Source organism: Taeniopygia guttata, chromosome Z (assembly GCF_048771995.1).
Source record: "Taeniopygia guttata chromosome Z, bTaeGut7.mat, whole genome shotgun sequence".
Taxonomy (NCBI): Eukaryota; Metazoa; Chordata; class Aves; order Passeriformes; family Estrildidae; genus Taeniopygia; species Taeniopygia guttata.
This window is the reverse complement of record NC_133063.1, coordinates 41,448,429-41,469,687: the sequence shown is the minus strand read 5'-3', so window position 1 is coordinate 41,469,687 and position 21,259 is coordinate 41,448,429. Positions and strand designations below refer to the sequence as shown.

Sequence of the window (21,259 nt, the reverse complement as noted above, 5' to 3'; positions counted from 1 at the left end):
ACCTTTATCCTCAATTCAGGCAAAATTATATCGAATTATATAATCATAAATGTTGGAAATTACCCTCAACATCACATGCAACCTTCAACCAATAACACCACGACCACTAAATCATAGCACAATATGCCATGCCCACCTCATATATTGATGGTGTTGGATGGTGATGCTGATGGGAGCCTGTTCCAATGCTCAGCTTCTCTTTCAGGGTGGAAAGTTCTCCCAGTCTAAACCTCCTGGTGCAATTCAAGGGCAATTTCCCCTTCTGTCTCTTGTTCCCTGGGAGCAAAGACCAGCTCCTCCACCTGGCTTCAACCCTATTTCTGGCAGTGGTGGCGAGGGAGAAGGTTCTCCTTGAAACCTCTTTCTCTCCCAGTACCCTCAGCTGCCACTAATGGAACTTTGGCCCCAGAGCCTCCCACCATTCTTTGATTCACTTGGTTTCTCTGCTGGCTTGCTTCTTGAGTAGAAATTCGTTATGTGCCCATCTGTCACCCTGTTCTACCGAGCTGCACTATGGACACTGAGTGCCCTCTCTGCCATCTCACTTCATGCTAAGCAGCAAAGAAGACAATGAGGTGGGTTTAATGATTTATTTTATTAGTGAAAATAGCAAAAGTCTAAGCAAGCAAGAGTGTCAAGGGAAACCTGCAGGCACCCTGAGCAAGGGAAAGGAACTGTGGTCTGAAAAATGAGAGAAATTTTTGCTTTTCATCACAATTATGTCCTTTGTTTTAAACAATGTCTGGGATATCTGGTGAAAATAGCATCCTCCATCTCTGAATGTGCATACCTGACAAAAGGATTATCACTTGTTTTGCAGGGAACTGAAAATTATTGTGAAAAGAGTGTGTGAGAAGCCTTATAGTTTATTACTGAGTTTATTATCTTTATTTTGCTCTTCTTATCTGAAGACAATCTTGTGAACTTTTTCTTATTAAGGTTTCTAATACATGAATGTTCCACCTGATACTGATAATACTACTATAATTGAGACTGTGGACATCTGGAGTGAAATGCTCTATCCTTTTAAATCTACATGCGATTTTTATACCACTCTAAATAAAAGCAGGCTTTCTTTCTTTCTTTCTTTCTTTCTTTCTTTCTTTCTTTCTTTCTTTCTTTCTTTCTTTCTTTCTTTCTTTCTTTCTTTCTTTCTTTCTTTCTTTCTTTCTTTCTTTCTTTCTTTCTTTCTTTCTTTCTTTCTTTCTTTCTTTCTTTCTTTCTTTCTTTCTTTCTTTCTTTCTTTCTTTCTTTCTTTCTTTCTTTCTTTCCTTGTACACAATCACACAATATATTTACTTTAGGATTATTAGGTGTAGAGTAATGCCCAGAGGCACATTGAAACATCTACTTAGTGGCACTGTGGTAAATTTATGGAGGAAAGACAAATAAGAGAAGAAACAGGCTTGGTGGAACACTAATCCTAAAATCTTCCATCCAACACCTTTTTATGATAAAAAACCCATGTATTTTCCCTTTTATTCGCTGTTTTCATAGCTTGCTTTCAAGTAAATTGTATTGCCATTGGGAGTAATAAATACTGCATCAAATTTGTCACCTTTAAAAATAAGAAAATGAAAATAAGAAAAAAAGGAGATTAGCACTGATGTCAGTCTTTGAAAAGATTACTGTTTTATCATCCTCTTTTAAGACTTAAATTAACCTGCCCTAGTCTCATCAAATGCTGTAAATGGAAACTGGTATTTAGAAGCTATTCACTTTAGTGATCTGTATTTGCCTTCAGTCAAGGAAGCAGAGTAGAGGTTCCCCAGAAGAAATGTACCTAAATGTACCTCACAGACATCTTTTGGGCAGGTTAATTCACCCAAATCCCTTCTCCTGTAAGGACAAGTGGTGTAATGTTCTGTTTAGTTTTGTTCCAGTGGTATAATTAGCAGGGATATAACAAAGACAGTGAAGGAATACAAATACTAAATTCCTCCCCCTCTTTAAGGAAGGCTTACTCCCTAGAGGCAGGTATGCCTGACATGAAAGCACAAGGAAGAGGCAAAACACCTGTAAAACTGCTGGGTTCAGGCCCTGGAGAACTCCTGAAAGGAGGGTCCCTGGGCAGCATCATGCACTATCAGCAATGTCTGTGCCAGCTGCTCCCAGCTCCCCCGTCCACAGAGCAGCACCAGCCTGGGTTTGCTTAAATCCTTGTCTACCTGGATCACCAGGTTTTCAGCAGCTGAGAGCAAGACACAATGTCTTGAAAAGAGTTATGTCTTATTCCAGAGATATGATGGTTGGTATGCAAAGAAAAATGCACAGGTAATGGAGCAGAAGGAGTTTTGCTGTCACTGGCTAAGCAGACTGATAGCTCTTTTTTCCCGCTTTTTTTCTGCGTTTCAAGCCAGCTCAGCAATCCCACACATCCTCTTCTGTGGCTTCTGGAGATCAAGCAAAACAGTATTTGTTGTCAGTTAAATAAAAAGATAACGTTTTCATGCATACACATACACACACACATACGCACTCATCCTCCTCCTTGAACACACATCATACTGCATCATATATGTTTCAAAAATTTGAGTCACCAATGTTTTCCGGTAGAGCCTCTGTTTTGTAGAAACTCGAAACATTATTTACTCAAAATGATGGGATTAAATTCATTTCAGTTAGCATGATATTAATCTTTGCTCTCTGGTTTAAATCCATGGCTTTAGGGCTAATTACTAAACTTGTGTGTTTTGGAAAATAGGCCTCATTTTTCGCCCACTCTCTGCCACCTTTTTCTCCCAGAACCTTGCTCTTCTACTCTGCATTTTGAGATTTTCTTATAAATTCGTCTCCCCATCAAGGGCTGAGGGTTCTTCCCCAACTGACATTTTAGCACACAAGTCCATTCAGTGTCTGCATTATGCCCACACATTGACATGAATTAGAGAAGCAAAGAGAAAGGAGTTTGGCACATAGCATGATAACAAGAATTTACCAATTGCCATGCAGCTGTAGTGGATTTCCTTTGTTGTGCCCCAGGGCCTCAGTAGAGGTTTATGAAGAATGACATTTCCTGACTTTTCAGTTTTTGAAAGTCTGCCTTAACTTGTCAGTTTGTAACTTCCAGGCAACTTTGGTGGCATCCTTCTATTCCCTTCAGCTTTTCCAAATATTTTCTGTATTTTTGAAGAGCTCTTACCATAGCTGCTTTGAGACATTTTTCCTGAATTCTTTCTTCACTCGCTCCTTTCCCATTTTTATCTCTCTTGCTTATGAACAAAGTTCTTTTCATCCTGTTTTTTAGGCCTTTGCCTTATAGAATCCTCCTCCTTTCTCACTATGGTGAGTGCGCCATATTTTTTCCCCATTAAGGCTCCATTGATTTTTCCTATGTTTTTTTCCTTTTAAATGAGGTCTTCTTCCCCAAGAGTGCTTGAGACACTCATATAGATGTTTATTGCATTTTATCTTAAGACACAAGGTGGAAAAGATGAGCAGCCAACACAGTAGGACACACCTGCCCTGAAGCTGAGACATGGTCCCCAGGTCTTGGATCTTACAGCTATCTCGAGGAGTACAGTACAGGCACTGCTGTCTAGCCTTAATTAGCATAAAAAATAAAAGTATAAAGGCAAGGAGAAATTAATAAATGCCATTATTTAATCAGAATCTAGTCAAAAACATTGTGTTAAACAGAAGTGAGAAATCCATCCAGAACTCAACAAAAACATCTTTGTTAGAGTTTATATTTTAAAGATAACAATATTAAATTCTATTTAGAATATGAATAATGTAAAAAGGCAAAGTGGAAACTTCTTAGATAAAGTCATTTAAACTAGCTGCAAATCAGAATCTGTGTTAGGGTAATCATGAATCGGCAGGAGAAAAGAGATAACAAATTATCATATCCTTTTTTCCTCCAGGTCCTTCACCACAAGGAAAAATATAGAGCCCATCTCAAAGATAATTTTCTTTTACATGAAAAATTAAAATATTTCAGTAGCCACTGTAGAGTAAAGTGTGGAGGACAAAAGAATTTTTCCCCTCTAAATATCATGCAAGATACGATTCTGCCAAAGAATCAAATCCTCATGGAATAATATAAGAAAAATACTTCTGAATTATAAAGTCCATAAACCACTGCAGAAGAAAATATATTGGGCTTTGACTTCAGTATTTCAGTTCAGAATATTCTGGTTTTCAACCAAAGTCTGAAAGACTTCAATTTATGTGGGTTCATAAAGTTATTTTTTTTTTACTTTTTAAAATATTAAACATTTCCACAAAGCATAATCTTGTCACAAAAAGAAGTCAACCTTTAGAAACACCTAAGTCTAACCAAACCTTACTGTCTCCAGCCATGAAAAGGTCTCCTTTATCTTCCCAGTCCTGGAGTTTTGTTGTTGTTCATTTTTCAGATGTCAGGTTCTGATTGCTTTTATTTTAGCTTCTTATCACTTTGTTGTTCTTTTTCCTTTTTATTTTTTTTTTCTGGGGAGTTGTTGATGTTGCTGATGCATTTCACTTGATACACCTTGTTTATATTTATCTCAGAAATGAACACCAAAAATCTTTGTGGCATACACATACATGTATACATGCAGACAATGTCTCACACACACACTTATGTATGTATTTTTATATAAATATATATATTTATATGTACATACCTCAACTAATGATGTTCAATCTGTTCCAGCGATGCATACATTCAAATGTTTATTCTGCTGATATTGAAGAAGACTGGCTTTCTTAGCAACAAAACTATTGTAAATGCCTTAAAATTAAACAACAAGCTTCAGGTAAAAAGATGTATGCACAGCAAAAAGCTATTACCTACAAGACCATATCTGCCAGAAGGCAAATACTCTGATGTTCAAAGACAGAATGGAGAAGACAACATATTCCAGCTCTGAGCCCTTTTGATGCATCTCCCTTACACACATAATAAAGATTTTTGGATCAAGGTGATCCAAAAATCTTTCTTTCTACTAGAGTAATCAAGCTCTACATCATTAACCTTTCTGTTTCCTGGCAGATAATCTGGGAGAGTAGCAAGAGACTACTCCTCCAGGCTTTGGAGTCAAGCCAACACAATTACTCTCACCCTGTTCTTTGAGGTGGCAGCTGCAGAGAGATCAGGATGTGGAAAACAACCATGAAATCAAAGGGTTACAGATTTTGGAGCCAACTCTTCATCTGCTGATCAGCCAGAGCTCCTAACTTGGACAACAAAACCTCGCAGCTCACTGTCCATGATGAGAAGTTACAAACCATCAGTCAAGTAAAAAATGCCTTCACAAAAGTCTAATGTTAGCCCTACTGTCCTTCCACCTGTCTTTATTTTCTGGTGCTGGTGGTTGTGGCAGTAGCATGAATATGTGTCAGAGCCAAAAGTATGCTGTCTTGAAGATTCTGTTCTCCTAATATGTCTATTTGGATAGTGTTATTGTATAAAGTCTACTGACATTCTGCCAAGTGCCAGCTTAGATTTTTGGAAATGGTATGCACTCAGAAATGTTTATACGCAGACTAAAAGTGCTTCCCCACCAGAATGCTCTCACTACTATGTAGTGAAAATGGCAGCTCTTTCGTTTAGTGATGAACACAGTTAAGGAGAAAGTGATCACCTGTGAAAGGTAGGTAGCAAAAGGAGGCGACATCTGAGTCATTGTCCAAGATCTGCAGCTTCATAGGACATGAATAATTTCATTACATGGAGGCTGTGATATCTTCAAAGGAGTTGCTGAAGCATTCAGTAGGAGATAGAATAAATAAATGTATAAAGGGAAAGAGGAATACAGAAAGGTGAAGTAATTTATCCAAGTCATGCTAATCGTGTTGGGCAGAGAAAAGATCCTAGACTCTATATCCTCAGCCTGTATCCCAGTTGCTAAGCAACTGTCCTGAATGTGAGGGTGCCCAAAGCACAGTATATTAGATGCTGTAACATTGGCACTCTGACACCTCATGCTTTCATTCATGCTGTATCTGAGGTCTAATAAAGAAAAAGAAATGGGCCTCCTTGTCTGTCTGTGGCTTCAGCTCTCCTGCATTTAGTCTCTTAAATTAAGCCCCCAAATTAGAGGGCCAGCTGAGCTGTAAGTTTCCTTACCAGCAGATGTAAAACATCATCACTCCAGTGGGTGAGTCGTGCCACCTCAGCTCTGAAGGATTGCAAGCAGGTCTCTGTCTATGTGTCTCACATGCGTTAAGGAGGGTAAGAAGGGTGATTAGGGTGATTAGGCTGCTAGCTCAAGATGTGTCAGCCATAGGCATAATATCACATGAGATCTATCTTTGCTTTTCTATCTTAAAATTCTGCTGAAATGCATATTTCATCACAGTAAAAAGAAAAAAATGGCTCAAATGCTTAATACCTAGGAAAAAATAACTGGAAATGTTCTGATGGACAGAAATGGATTCATAAAATTACCAGGCCAATGTCTGGAATTCTTCCTTGACAGTGTAATTACATGGCACATCTGCTATATCTGACTTCTGGATGATTTTCAGTTGGCAATGTGTAGGCATCCATTAACCAGCAAATATAGCTCATAGGCCTAAAATGACAGCCCTGCCTTGCCTAAAAGGCATCAAGACTAGGCAGATGATCTCCAACAATGAATTCCACATGAATTTGCAAGGGAGCCAAAGAACTGATGGTGAAAGTGCTGAAGGGCAGAGTGAAGTGGCACAGGCTTCCCTGTTCACAGCAAGGATTTGTCAAATGGCCTTTGTTTGCACAGTTCCCATGCACTGCACTCCAAGAATCACAGAGCTTTCCAGGTCACCATGGCTGCACAAATGGAGAAAAGCTAGAGAATGGTGTTAGAAGTCGCCAGAAAAGAACGTGAACTGGAGAACTGAAGCTGAAAAGTCAAGATTTCGAAGGAGATCCCTCAAAGTTTAGCCTAAATCTGATCTGCATAAATCTAAATTATTTCATATGGATTTTTTTTCACAACCACCAAAACTCATGGGCATCTAAACTTGTAAGGCATTTTTCTTCTCAGTCTAAAGACACATTTGTATGTGAACATCTCAATTAACAGTCCCAAGGACATAATGATAGAACAGGGGGCAATGGCTTCAGAATGTGAGTAGGTTTAGATTAGATGTTAAGAAGAAATTTGTGACTGTGAGGTGGTGAGGCCCTGACACAGATTGCCTAGAGAAACTGCAGATTCCACATTCCTGGAAGTGTCCAAAGCCAGGTTGGATGTGACTCTGAGCAACCTGGGATAGTGGAAGTTGTCCCTGCCCTGGCAAGGGCTGGAATGAGATGAGACTTAAGGTCCCTTCCAACTCAAACCATTCTATGATTCTATGAAATCAATATCTGCCTTCCACCAGGAGTTCTCTGGAGGAGGTCTGGGAATGTTGCCATTCATGTTGAACTTGATCTGAGACTAATAGTCCATCTTAGACTAAGTTGGTTAGACTTAAAGACCTTGGAGTCCTTTTCCAGCCCTGATGATTCTATGATTATAATTGTGAATGTTATTTCTTGCTCCAGAGTTAGGATTATACATGTGCATAGACCTATACCATGTCAAGACAAAAAATACATATGTGTGTGTGTGTATATATATATATATATATATATATATATATACATACATATATATATATATATATATACAAGCATTTATATGTATACACAGAAGTGTGTATATATATATATATATATATATATATATATATACACTAATAATATATATGCACATATATATTAATAAATGAGGGTGGAAAAGCAAATGCAGATCCATGCAGCTGAAACTAAATTAGGCTACCCTCCTGAGGGTCTCTGTACTGCTGCAGTTCTGGATACACAGTACCTCAGTTTCAACACAGAGGACAGAGATTGTCAATATCTTTGTCAAGAAACCTTTGATACAGTCCAGATTCAGCAGAGCCTAGTAGTTTCCCTGGCTTCTTGATGGTGACATACTTGGTTTTGATGGATTTCATGGAATGAGGAGAAAGAGAGATTTGAACTTTGCTTACCGTGAGAGGTGTCAGTGTGTGCTCACTGGCTGCATATGGGAGCCCTGTGAGGTAGATAAACCCTAGGATCACAGCCATACAGGCCCAGGAAGAGCAAAGGACATTTTAACTAAGGGGTGCTTTTTTGCATTCAGTGGCATAGATTTCCACTTTGTGTTCTCTAAAAAGTCTTCTCTGTTTACCATGAGAGTTTTTGGGTTTTTTCAATATATTATTTCTTGAGGACAACTAAACATTGGAATAACTTACTTAGATTCTCCATCTACTCAAGAATCTAAGTATAAATTCCACATCTTTGTCAGATATGAGGTCATGAAGACATTATTGGTTTGATACATGATTCACCCTTTGTCTTCGAAAAAGCTCACCAGACACTGAGAAATTCCATTTACTTTCAATCTCCTTACTTACTTGACTTTCATTATGAAAGAGGTAATTGCCAGCTTCAGTGAAGCTACAGCACTTCCATCAAGTGAGAAATGCATCCATGTGCTATATATATTTTACAGAACAAAATAAATATCATCAGACAGAGTTAGAAAAACTCTAAATACAGAACACTAAAATTCAGAATTTAAAATTTAATTTTGTAAAACTAAATCAATAACTGAACAATTATCAATGAGTTTTGCTATCATTGAAATTTTAAATAGTGCTAAATATTTTTTTTGTTTTAATCATTTGAATTTGTTTTAAAAGACTTGTCTTCTCTGCTGTTTTTTGTTTTCTACTGTCTGCTATTTCCATCATGATGCAGCAACAACATAACAATGTTGGCTGAAAGCCAGCTTGGGAATAGACTGAGCTTTCAACGGATTTTTGATGCATGAATATTTTGAGGGGGCATTTAAATGATGTTTGTGCTTCTCACAGTGTGAAAAAAACAACACTGCCAGCTTTCTTTGATCTACGGGAAACAGGCTATTATAATACAGATACAGTTAGCTGCAATAAGTACATTCAGGTAGCTTCTTTCTACTTAACAGTGCATCATTTGCTTCTACACTCACAAAGGAGGTTTTCATTCAGCTGGGGCAAAGTGCACACAGTTATTGATGGTTCAAGTATTTACTTTTTAAAATGACAGTTCTGAAAACATATTTCTCTCACTACACAGAGAGTGGGAGGGCAGTGGAAAGGAGGAGATAATTGAGGGAGCTGGAAGTGAAATGATGTTCATGTCTGTCAGATGCCATTTCCATTTTAATGACTGTAAAGAGGAGTGTCAGAGAGCTGCCACACAGCAGAGGTTTGGGTCACCACTCACAGTGTCAGATGTTGGGCTACTCCAGGCAGGCGTTCATGACTGAAGGGAAGAATGTGTCTCTTTTGCTCCTTCCCTAAGATGGACTTATACTTCTTCAGGTTTCCCATGTTTCACAACCTAAGGATTCAGTGAGATGGGAACCTTGTTGTGTTTGACAGCCTACAAACACAAGGCCATTCATCACACCTTCAGTGGGCACACCTGCAGTCTGAAATATAAATATGGATGATTTGATGAAGCAAGCAGCCCAAGAGAGGGGGAGGACAAATAATTACATGTACCAGTGTAGGCAGCCTGGCTCTGTGCACAGTTTAGAGCAAGGCACGGGTTACACTATCGGGACTGATCCTGAATCCCTTCAGCCCAGTCTCTCATCTCCATGATTTGTGAGGACTGTGTCTAAAAGAATCTGGGAGAGTAAATATGGGCCATCACTCAGCTCCTTAGTGTCCCTCCTAAATGGTCATGCTGGTGCCAAGGAACTTTTCCTGGCTGAATGCCTAGAAACAAATATTTGGTGCAAAGCTGAAGTAACATTCTGTGCACAGAGCATGAAGACTGATGCCCAGCATGCTGAAATATAGAAATCACATTATGTGAACTAACACCAATAGGAGCCACTAGGTCCTCACTATTTCTACTTTGGCAATTCTTGTTAACTGTTTAAATATTTATTTGAAGTATCCTTTAGTTATTAGCTGGTTCCCCAGCTTAATCACTCTTTCTAAGAAAAAAAAAAAGGCCATTGTTGCCTTTTATCTGCTTTGAACTTGCCAGCCTCCTTAATTTTATGGCATATTCTCTTGTCCTGTCACTAGCTGAGGAGAGAAGCACCTAATTTATCTTCCCTCAGTCATTTATTTTTATCCTTTCATTATGTCCTTTTGTCCCTCTCCTTTCTTAGTTAAATCTTCCCAATTTTTTCAATCATTCGACATGACAAATCTTTTCCCTTTTTTTTTTTTGTTCCCCAATGAATCACTTTCATTTGTCATTTTTTTTCCTTTTATTTTTTTACAGTAGTGAAATGATACTTCACAAATTTTTCCAGATGAGACCACATTTTGATTTATAGGTTAGTGGTGTAGTATTTGCTGCAACAATCCCTATCTCAGTTCTTATGAAGCCTCACATCTTGTTTGAATTTTTTCCTTAAAATTACAGCTGCATATGGTAGAGAAATCTGTCTTCATTGGTGCCCAGATTCCTTTCCTGGGTTGAGACAGTGAATTTATACCCCTGTCATATGTACAAGCAGTCTAATTTATTTTTTCCCTTCGTATGCTTTACCTTGCGTTTACTGGCACTGAACTTCATTTGCCCCCACATGTTTTAGCTAAGTCTCTTTGAAGTTCCTCATGGATCTCTCTGGTCTGTGCTTGCTAAATAACTTTGTGTCATCTGCAAGTTTTGCTAACCTCAGTATTACCCTCTTTCAAGATCATTAATACAGATTTCAAATACAAGATCTACTGCAGAACAATGAGACGAGGCATCCCACTGTTCACCTTGTTCCACTGACTATTTATTCCTTCCCTTTGTTTCCCATCTTTCACCGATTTCCAGCCCATGTTTGATGTACTCCATGAACACATCAAATAAGTAAAACCATAAACGGGGTTTAGCATCAGCATGCCTAGCGTTTCTCACTGTTTTGAATACAATTTTTGTGGTAAACACAGTGTGTTTTTTCCCTTTGTCCAAGAAATACCCTTTTCTTGGGGTATTTATTTATTTATTAACTTTCAAACATCTCTAGAAATTCCATTTGATAAAACTAAACTGAGGGAAAAAACCCCAACATGTTTCTAGTTAGGTACACAGTTCAACATTTTCAGGAATTTTCAAACTTTTACCTATGGGAGGACTTTGTCATTTTTATCTCTGGGTAGTTAAGATTTAGGGAACTACATACAAAGATATTTCATCACTTGCCTTAGTGAGAACTTTACTTCTATCTCTAGAAACATCAGCACATGAGAAAGCACAGCTTTTTTTGCATGAAAGATTAACTGACTTTCCCCTTGTCTTAGGAGGAGAATATAAGATAAAACCGCTTTCACTAGAAAGGATGTCCCTCTCTTTACTATCTTCTGGATGATCAGGCCTGTGCTGCTTCATGGTCTGAAAGCTCCTTCCTCTACTTTAGTGTGTATATCAAACTCATTAAAGTGACTCCTATACCATGGGTACTCCCCAAAATGAATATTTTTTTTTTTTCAAATGGTTTGCAATATGAGCTTGAAATTGAGCTAGTTCTGCAAAGTATATTTCCAGTTATCTAAATAGCCAAAATATTAAGAGAAAGGGAATATAAATGATGTATGAGTTCAATCAAGCCAAACATGTTTGATATTTGGAAGAAATGTTATAGAAAATGTTTAGTTACCTGTTTAGAACCTCTGCTCAGGAGCCTTCACAATGTGCTGAGAAAAAAGGGAGATGTCATCACTGGAATATCAGAGAACTGACACTGATATTGATCCTACTTCCTCCTTTTATCTTGGAAATCTTATTTTACAATAGCAATTTACAATCCATAAACATATAGTTATTGAGTTCTTGTGATGTTCTCTGGGAATGTGGCTTCTCATATGATGACATCTTAATTCTGATCCATTTATTAAAACAGAGCTTAATTTTTTAGGTTCCTACTGACTGTGGCAAGATCCACAGCATGGATTTTGTGTGCAGGAGGTAGTGAATTAGTAAGATATTTGGGGCAATCTGCAGGGAAGTGGTGGTAACTTCTCACTTGGAAGTGTTCAAAAAGTATGCAGATGTGGGTCAGGGGAAACGTATTAGTGGTTGTCCTGGTGGTGCTGGGTTAAAGGTTGGACTCAATGATCTTAGAGGCCTCTTCCAAACTCCTAGGATTCTACAAAATGATGAGAAGTATCCCTCTCACTTCAAAATTTTTCCGTCATAACTTTTCCAGTAAAGAGGAATTTTCTTCTATTTGGGATGTTCAAACATAATCCCTCTGTATTGTCTTTATGAAAGCAAACAAACAAGCTTAGGCAAAAGTCTTTTGTATTATTATTTTTAAAGTTGGAATGAAGGGAATTAACTATGGTTTTATGTCTTAAGTCTTAGATCCACCTTCCAGCACGTTCTGGGATCTGAGTTCAGATCCCCTCTGTGCCTGAGGAGATTCAAAAGCACACTGCTTATCTCCTGATACACAAACATTTCAATAGCAGTGATTCACAAAGCCAAATTTTCAAATAGCCAATTTGTGTATGGTAACAGCACACCTTGCTAGAAAGGTAAGATAAATGATTTTAAGTCTCTATTTCAAAGCAGGATGATCCTTCAGTTACAGAACTCCTCACCCATGGAGTGCATAGAAGATGGGTTTTTAGGGATTTGCAATGGAGAAGGAGTGTTTCTGGTTCCTCTGTATTTGGGTTGTCTTTGTTCATTTGAGGAGAAGATTAGCTACTTAGATAACTATAGATAAGAAGAGTTAATTTCTGGGTTTTCTTCCATATTTCCCACTAGAACTTTTAAGGAACTCTTACGTAAGCTTGATGCCTTCCCTAAACTCAGTTTTATTCACTTAGCTCCCTTTGTGTCTTCCATAGAGAGCCTAATAACTATAGCGCTGAGAAAGTTTAAAGATTTCCCTAAAATTCAGGAAATAAAATGTCATTTATCATTGGAAACTTTACAGTGAGTTCCCAAGTCACAACTTCAATCACAAAGTGACATAAAGACTCCTGAGAATCAGTTTAGTTTTAGGAATATATGCTTTTCATTTATCTTGAACTTTATGAGAAACTAATGTCACATCTCCAGCTTTTGTATGCTCAAAAGAGCATACTTTTGAGGAAATCTGGTTTCTCCCAGTTATTGCATAGCACAGAGGGGTATCAAAATTTTTTAAATCAGGCAAAACTAAGAGATGTTCTTGAAAAATAAACTTGAAGTTCTGCAGGACCATTTGCATCTCAGTTCATAAATCTATACTAAAGATATTCCGAAAAAAATTCTTTAAAAATGTAAAATGGCCTTCAACTGCAGCTGATTCACTCTGCAGAGCTGCTCCTCTGACATCATATTCATTCCTTACATAGGCAAATTTTTGAGCTTTGAAAAGGTACCTCAGTGTATGTGAGGTGTAATCCACAGCTGTGCAGATCTTGCTAAAACATGGCAATTTTTTCCTCTCAAATACTAGCTGAACATGCCTTTCTCTGTGAAAGCCTGATAGAACATCACTAGACTGTAAAAGAAAAAAGTTTCTTGTGCAACCTATATTGCAAAATCCATTTACCCTGTTTACTGGAAAAAAAATAATAAAATAAAATGTGTTAAATCAAGTGCCAGAGAAACTACTAAACAGGTAGTTATCCCTTTTCTTTAAGTTGAGTCATTTAATAAAGAATGAATAGAATCAGTGAGATTTACAAAACTAGAATAATTCATACTTGGCAAGCTTCACAAATATTTCTTTCTTTCTTCAAACACTCTTTTCACCACAGACCTCATTCCCAAGCCACAATCCCCAAATTAAGAAATCTAATAAAACACATCTCTTTTAGGAGTGAAGCAAACCTCTGTGGGATTATTTTTTTTTTTCTCCTTTTAAAGAAAGAGAAATTAGACTGAACTAATCGACATAAATTGTATGGAGAACATTATGACTCATCATTAAGAAATTCTGCTTCATCTTGATTTAAAAAAATTAAAAATTAGGATTTTTAAATTTACTGAAAGAAAAAGAAGATTAACTGTGCTCTGAATGCAAGAGCTTTTCAGGAGACCAAATAAGTCTTCTATAAACTGATTTGCCTTTCTGACTGCGATTTAGTAGAGTGACACCTAATTTGTTCTGAGAGTCATTGATACCTCCAACACAATGGAGGATGACAGCTTGCATAACCTCTCTTTCAGCTCTCATCTCATTTATTCTGTTTGAAGTCGAGTTCCGACAAGCGAGAGGCAGAGAATTAATATTACCTTAGATCAGCTCAGTCTCCAGAGGGAGCAGCAAAAGCTTTTCTGGAAACAATAAACCCTTTAAACATGACAGGAGGAATAGGACCTTAGGAGGTATCTGAAAGTATCCATTATTAAAGAAAGAAAAAAAATACATATATATCTGTGTGGGTCACTTTGATTGTGAGGTTTTTTTTTCACCTTAACAACAAAAGATGAGCTACTGCCAGTCTTACAAACAAATTTAATGTTGGATATTTTGTGGTTAACATCTAACACAGCACAAACACATACATACATATGTTTTCTTTTTTGCTGTAGCAGAGTCCCTAGCCATGGATGGTATTTGTTTTGACTTTGAAATTCCCTGCTTGTTTGATCTGGTTCCTTTCCAATTTAAGATAAAAAAAATCAGGAAGGGAAATTCCCATCACATCTGATAGTTTATAAGGTCAAATTTAATTATTGCAATTTACATTTAAAATTAACAAAATACTTTTAAAGGGAATCAGAGGAAGCCAAAGAGATTATTTGTGCAGACAGCTTTGTAGAAGGAAGAAAAATAAAGATGCGTGACAGTGTCTGTGTGCACTTTAATCTGCGGTCTACAGAACATCAGCATGGATAAAACTGGCATGATTTCATCCAAGTAATAAACTACAGTGAATTATGCCAGCTAGCGGTCAATCTTATATATATTTAAACATGCATATATTTAATACTTCTATTATACCTACATATTAATAATGTGTTGGAGTTTTGCTGACAATTGAGATACTTAAGGGGGAAATATACATATATATATATGTATTTTTATATATATATATATATATATATATATATATATATATATATATATACATATATATGTATTAAGGGGTATATATAAAATCTAGAAGTGGTGCTGTTTATCTAAAATTTTCACATCAAGCTACAAGTAAGGAAAGTAAAAATACCCCCCTGGGGTTTTAACAGCTAAGAGTAGATAAATAATCTAGCCTTGCAGCATCTTCTTTTTGTGAATTCTCAGTGGACTTCAGATTCTATCAGCAGACATCCAATTTACATGTGAATGGTGATTTCATCATATCATATCCTGTCACTCCACTAGGAATAATTTCCTGTCATTCCACTGTGAATCATTTCAGGAAAGTACAGATGACTTAATAATTTACAATTAAATAGTTCATGTCATGCTGGAGCACACCATGTGAAAAGAATCAGTGTATTTGCCACACAAATGCAAATACCTCTGGGAGATGCAGGGTGGAGAAGAAGAGAAAAGAAAGGAGGAGGAAGAGAAGAAGTCAATAATTTAATGATGGGCAGGAGAATTGCAGCATGTAGCAGGGCATTGGAGTAGGAGTCCAATTTTAGGAGAAGTCAGGAAGCTAGATGTAAATGAGGATGTTAAGTAAGTTGGAGAGAAGGCAGCCCAAATATCTCTGTAGTAGGAAGGGTAATGTAAGCCTTTCCTCTTCTGCTGAATACAGGAGAACACTTAACAACCTCCAGGAACAAACTATAGACCTTCTCACTGAACAATATGCTAAATTAATATCACTTGTCTTCCTCCCAGTCCCTGTCCTTCATGTACCCACCCCCACCATTTATATATATATATATATATATATATATATATATATATATATATATAAAATTCTTTTTTTTTTTTTAATAGGCTTTGAATTGTAGCATTTTGTTAGAAATTCAACATTATTTGTCAGCAGCTTTGGGAAGTTCTACATATGGCTTTGTGCTAAACTGTTCACTTTGGCTGTGCCTTTTATTTCATTCGCGATGCGTGGCCAGCTCCACTGCATTCCCCTCTGCCTTGAAGAGTAGAGAGAGGAAATATATTCTTGTGGTCATTGATACAGTACTATTAGTTCTCTTTTCTGGGTAAGATTAATCTTCCTTAACTTTAGACAGTTACAACACAGATGTCTCTGTCTGAGATACTCATCATTGTCTCTCTATGGAAAAAAAAAAGTTCTTTAAAGGGTGAATGTTCTGTCCTACATTATACACTTTTATTCAAGATGAGTTAAACTTCACTCTAATATTGTATATTTCATAGAATAATAGCGTCATGGGATGGTTTGGATTGGAAAGGACCCTAAAGCTCATCCAGCTCCATCCTCTGCCATGGGCAGGGACACTTTCCATTATCCCAGGTTGCTCCAAGCCCTGTCAAACCTTGCCTTGGACACTTCCAGGGATGGGGCAGACAAAGGTTCTTTGAGTAACTCATGACAGTGGCTACCTATTCTCATTGTAAAATATTCATGTTTAACCTAAATATACATTTTCCTTCTACAAAATTCTCTCTATAGTTTTGGCAGGGTTTGTTTGGTTTGTTGTTTTTTTGTTTTGCTTTTTGTTTGTTTGGGTGTTTTGCTGGGGCTTTAAAAAAAAACAAAACAACCTATTATAAGAGCCTAGATGGAAAAATCTACAAGCTGGATGTTCAAAAGTAGGTGTAATTAATAAAATATTAAAAGTCACACTATTTTGATAATAATATAGTAGGTTATAACAGATAATAGGAGGGATATTGGAAAGGGGTTTTGAGCACAAAGATGAATACAACCTCCACAAAGCAAAGTAAATAGAGAAAGGGTAACCTTCTAACCAAGATATGAAATAAAATCACTTACCCACTAGACAAACATCCCTTGGGAAAACATTCTACCAGGGTGAGTCATCATGAAGAAGGGCAAAATACAGAATACAAAGGCAGAGGAAGACAGAGTGAAAAAATTAGTCTTTTGACAGCATTTCATAGTCGGGGCAAATTAATTCCTTTCATTGGATTAATTTAATCATGTACAACAAGGGCAAGGCAAAAGGTGTCATACACCTCTACAGCCATGCTTTAAACTTACTCTTTAAAAATGCTTTGTGAGTAAAAGAAGGAATAATGGAGAGTCGATGAAAAAAGCTGCTTCACTACGATAATATTTACTGCAAGACTTGTCTCCACATTGTAAGGAAACTAGAGCAATCCTATGTATGAATTATTCTCAAGCAATTTTAAGAGCAGAAACCATAGGAAGAAATGATGCCTGGTTAGATACTTTTCTGAATGCAAGATATACTGGATAGTGGAAAGGTAAATTACCTCCTAAGGGAGTTAACTTCCAGTTACTCCATGTAATGCCTGAAAATAGTCAAACAAGTTACATCCATAAAAGACCTTGCATATTCCATGGAATTTATACCAAAGATCACTGAAATTTACAAATAGAAATTAATTCTCATTATGTCACCCTGAGACATAATTGATAAAAGCAATTTAATCTGTGGGTGGACTCGTAGCCCAGAACAAAAAAAAAGAACTAAATAAAATCCCTGGATCTCATGGCTGTATTTCAGAAGACTACACACAGTGAATCCAAGTTGCATTCTGTAAGTCTTTCATCTAGCTTCCCTCCAGAGAGTGAGATTGAAAATGTAATGATAGAAACTGTCTTTATAACAGTAACACTGTGGTTATAGAAGCCCTCCAGGACTGGGAAAGCCATGTTCAATTCCTCCCTGCAGGAATTTAATCTATTTTCCCTCCTTACATCTGAAGAATCTTGAAAATTTTTTGTGCTAAATGACAAAGCTTCAACAGGGCACCAGGAATGTGCAGCTGCCCTCCTTAATTCATAATAAGGAAGTATTCTATATGTTATTTTATAAATGGGGTACAAACATTCTCTGTTCTGAAATAAATTCAGTTTTATAGGCATGAATTAAAGTTTAATTAATTGGACTCAAGGAAAAATAATAAAACCTGAGTGAATGGGTATGCCCTTGAATGTTCAGCTAGAAACAGACTCTAGTTCTTACTATTGATTCTTTATTTCATCCAACTGATAAAAACTCCACTCCTTTTCTCTTTGTTATCTTGCTCCCCCAGGAAGATGGAGATGGCATTTAAAAAAATATTATAAGGAAAGAAGTAAACTACAATTGGGCCACTCATTTTTTTTATGGCTTTATTGGATCACCAGCATTTGATATGAATGTCAGAAAAAGATTTCTAATACCTAAAAAAGAAAAAAATGTTGCAAATAAACATGTTCCAGAGAAATATTTGGGACTGTAACCATGAAGTGCTGTGGTACATTCTAAATACTGAGCAAAGTGTCCAAGATTCAGAAAACAATAAGGTCTCAAAGATTTATTCTTCTATTTCATGCTTCTCAACCAAGCAGGTAGGATGCCTTTGATATGAGGCAGATCTGAATGCACTGTGCAGGGATCCTGGGTAACTGACACGGAATTCTGGCTTTTACTGTTGCTACTGGACCTACCTACAAGACCTGCAGGACTTTTGATGCCCCATGCCCTGAGAATTTTGCAGCCCTTCTGCCAAAGACTCTTCCCCAGGCCTGTATGTCTGTTTTTTCACCACACAGTGAGAGGGAAATTATAGGATCTGTATTTGCAAATGTAAGAGTGAATTACAGATAGCAAACTATAATGTCCAACATGACATAATAGAAAATTCTGCCTCAAGTTCAACCTCGTTACTGCCTTTTCTGTGGTATGGGATCTCTTTCTGATGTATCTGTATCACCAAGGGTTATTCTCCACAGCTCTAGCTAGAATGCTAACTCATGGTCACCTCATAGAGGCTGGATAATTGTATTCTCTTGGCAAAGCCTTGGGCATGCTATTTGTCTTAGAAAATATTAGTATTAATTATTAGTAGTATTTCACATCACTGTCCATTTCCTCATTAAGGGGTGAAATACTTAAGTGCATACCCACATTAATTTTCATTAATGATGCCAATTAGCAAACCGTTATAAACTTTTAATAGTATTATAGCTATATAAATCCTTATTGGGATTAATTTTTATCCCCCACATAATCGGCTAAATTACTGAATTATTTTGCTGTGGTTTTGTCACTTCTGCCACAAGATCATTAAATAATGTTTAGGGTCTTAGGCAATTTTCTCCCAAAGTAAAAAATATAAACTGCAAATATTTGGGTAGGGAAGGGGTAATTAAATTATTTAGTTCTGTTTGGTCTTCTTCATCCAGGTCTAGATGGGAGAACAATGGTTATCCTGGAACACTTCATTTCAGGTTTCTGTGTTTAAAAATTTTATTTTTATCCAAAACTTATCAGGCTGATGATACAGAGGAAAACTGATTATAAATTTTTTCAGTGTTGTTATACCCTAACATCTATTAACCATGATAGTTTTACCAACATTTTTCTGTAAAAACAAAACCCAGCAACAATTATTTTTCAGTTAAAATTTCAGAAGGGCAAGAGTAAAATAACTTATAGAAGTGAAGAAAAAGATTCTCTAGAAGGCATGCAAGACCACAACTGATGTTCAACAAATGCAGAAGACAGCTCTTCTTTATCAAACAGAAACTGAGGTAGTAGGTTAGTTAGCTAGCAGAAAAAATCATGTTACAGTAAGTGTAGAGAGACTTCTGGAAACATGAATTAATTTATGGATGTTCCCTAAAATTCTCACACAGCATTGCCATATCCATGTGAATGTTACAGCCTAATCCACTCACCCCAGAAGGAGCACAAAGACATAATGTAGCCATTATTTTTAAACATGACCGCATTTTGTCCATTATCTAAGTTTCTTCTTTTCCCCACCATATAATTCCCTCACACAGCCTTTTTATCCTGCCACCTTCAACTGAACAAGCTAATAATCAAAATTATTCAACTATTGACACTGTTCTCTGTTCACTCAAGTCATTTAACACCTATAATGTGCTTACCTGGTATTACTGTAACATGCTTGCTTGTTAATGGAACAAATATCAGCTCCCAAATGCCTCTGGTTCAGTAGAGAGAAATGGTGTTATCCCAATTATCATGAATCAGTGCATCCAACACTGCTCCATGTGCCTCATTTTAAGCTAATAATAATTTTAATAATTGGGTTATGGCTACCCCAAGCAACTGGAGAAATCCCTGAATAAGTGTCAGATGAGCTGATGTATCCACTCAGACAGGTAAAAAGCTACACACAAGGACTTGTTTATGCCTCTAAATCAGGGGTGTTTCCTTAATTAAGGTTTCCATCAAGTAGAACAAACAGATGTGGCCACAGAGAACCCAGCTCCAAAGGTCACACTGCCCATACGGCCAAGCAAAGTGTCTGCCCCCTTAGGTGCTGCAAGCTTTTGCTTACATTTCTGATGGGCTGTTCATGCCTCTGAACACATCTTGCAGAAATAAAGGTTTTAAGTGAGGTATGGGACAGGGAGCTTCATCAACCCATGATCCTTCCATGGGAGAAGGAGGGAGGGACAACATAGTATGCAGGGACTGTCAAATCTTGAACAGAGAACATTGTCCCAGAGTGGGCTTTTTCCTATCCTTCTTTACATCTGCAAAGGAAGCCTAGGTGAACAGCATCATAAACTGAAGGCCTAAACTGGTGGAAATGAGCTGAGTTTTTTAATTTTTAATTTCCATTAAAAGGCAATAATGACTGAAAGAGCTGCCAGTTCTAAGGCTGCTGTTAGTTTCTTCTCTGAGACCAGGATCTTTTTATTTGCTTGCATTTTCTTGCAGGTCACCTGGCTTTAATTCAAGCGGAGTAGTTTAATATTCAATGAAAGACCATGTAAGATGCCTTTTCCTGCACTTTCACAAGAAAGTCTTTGGTCTTGCACCAAAGATCCTGCCTGTTTGTTTACCTCGCTGGGAAATTTATGCATGTTTTTTAAGCACCATCAATTACCATTCACAAAACAACTAGCACATAATTGTGCATATTTTGAGATCAAGGCACAAAAGCTTGTGCCAGTACCTGTTAGATTTGATTGGACAAGGTCACAGAGAAAAACATTAAGAAATGGAGACAGAGATGTCAAAGCATTTCCAACAGCAACAGCAACCACCCCGCTCGTATCAACGGGGGGGAAATGGGAGCATAAACCAAATTGCATCCAAATGATTGCAATTGGAGCACATGTGTTATGGGAACAGTTTGAAGTTAGCACGTGTGCTGATATAGCAATATGACAATGAAGGGGAAGAAAATTCCAGCATTCAGTGTTTTTGCAGCACAGATGGTTGGGTTTGCTTTGCTGGCCTAGTTGCTCATTA

General features: G+C 37.2%; 1 long non-coding RNA gene across 1 annotated transcript; it reads right to left on the bottom strand.

Annotated features, from left to right (window-relative positions):
- Positions 1 to 606: 606 nt before the first annotated feature.
- On the bottom strand, positions 607 to 5,347 carry LOC121468189 (uncharacterized). Its single transcript, XR_012053022.1, has 3 exons — positions 4,614 to 5,347; positions 3,461 to 3,543; positions 607 to 2,393 (listed from the first exon to the last, which is right to left on the bottom strand). It is a non-coding gene; the product is annotated as an uncharacterized lncRNA (long non-coding RNA).
- Positions 5,348 to 21,259: the final 15,912 nt, after the last annotated feature.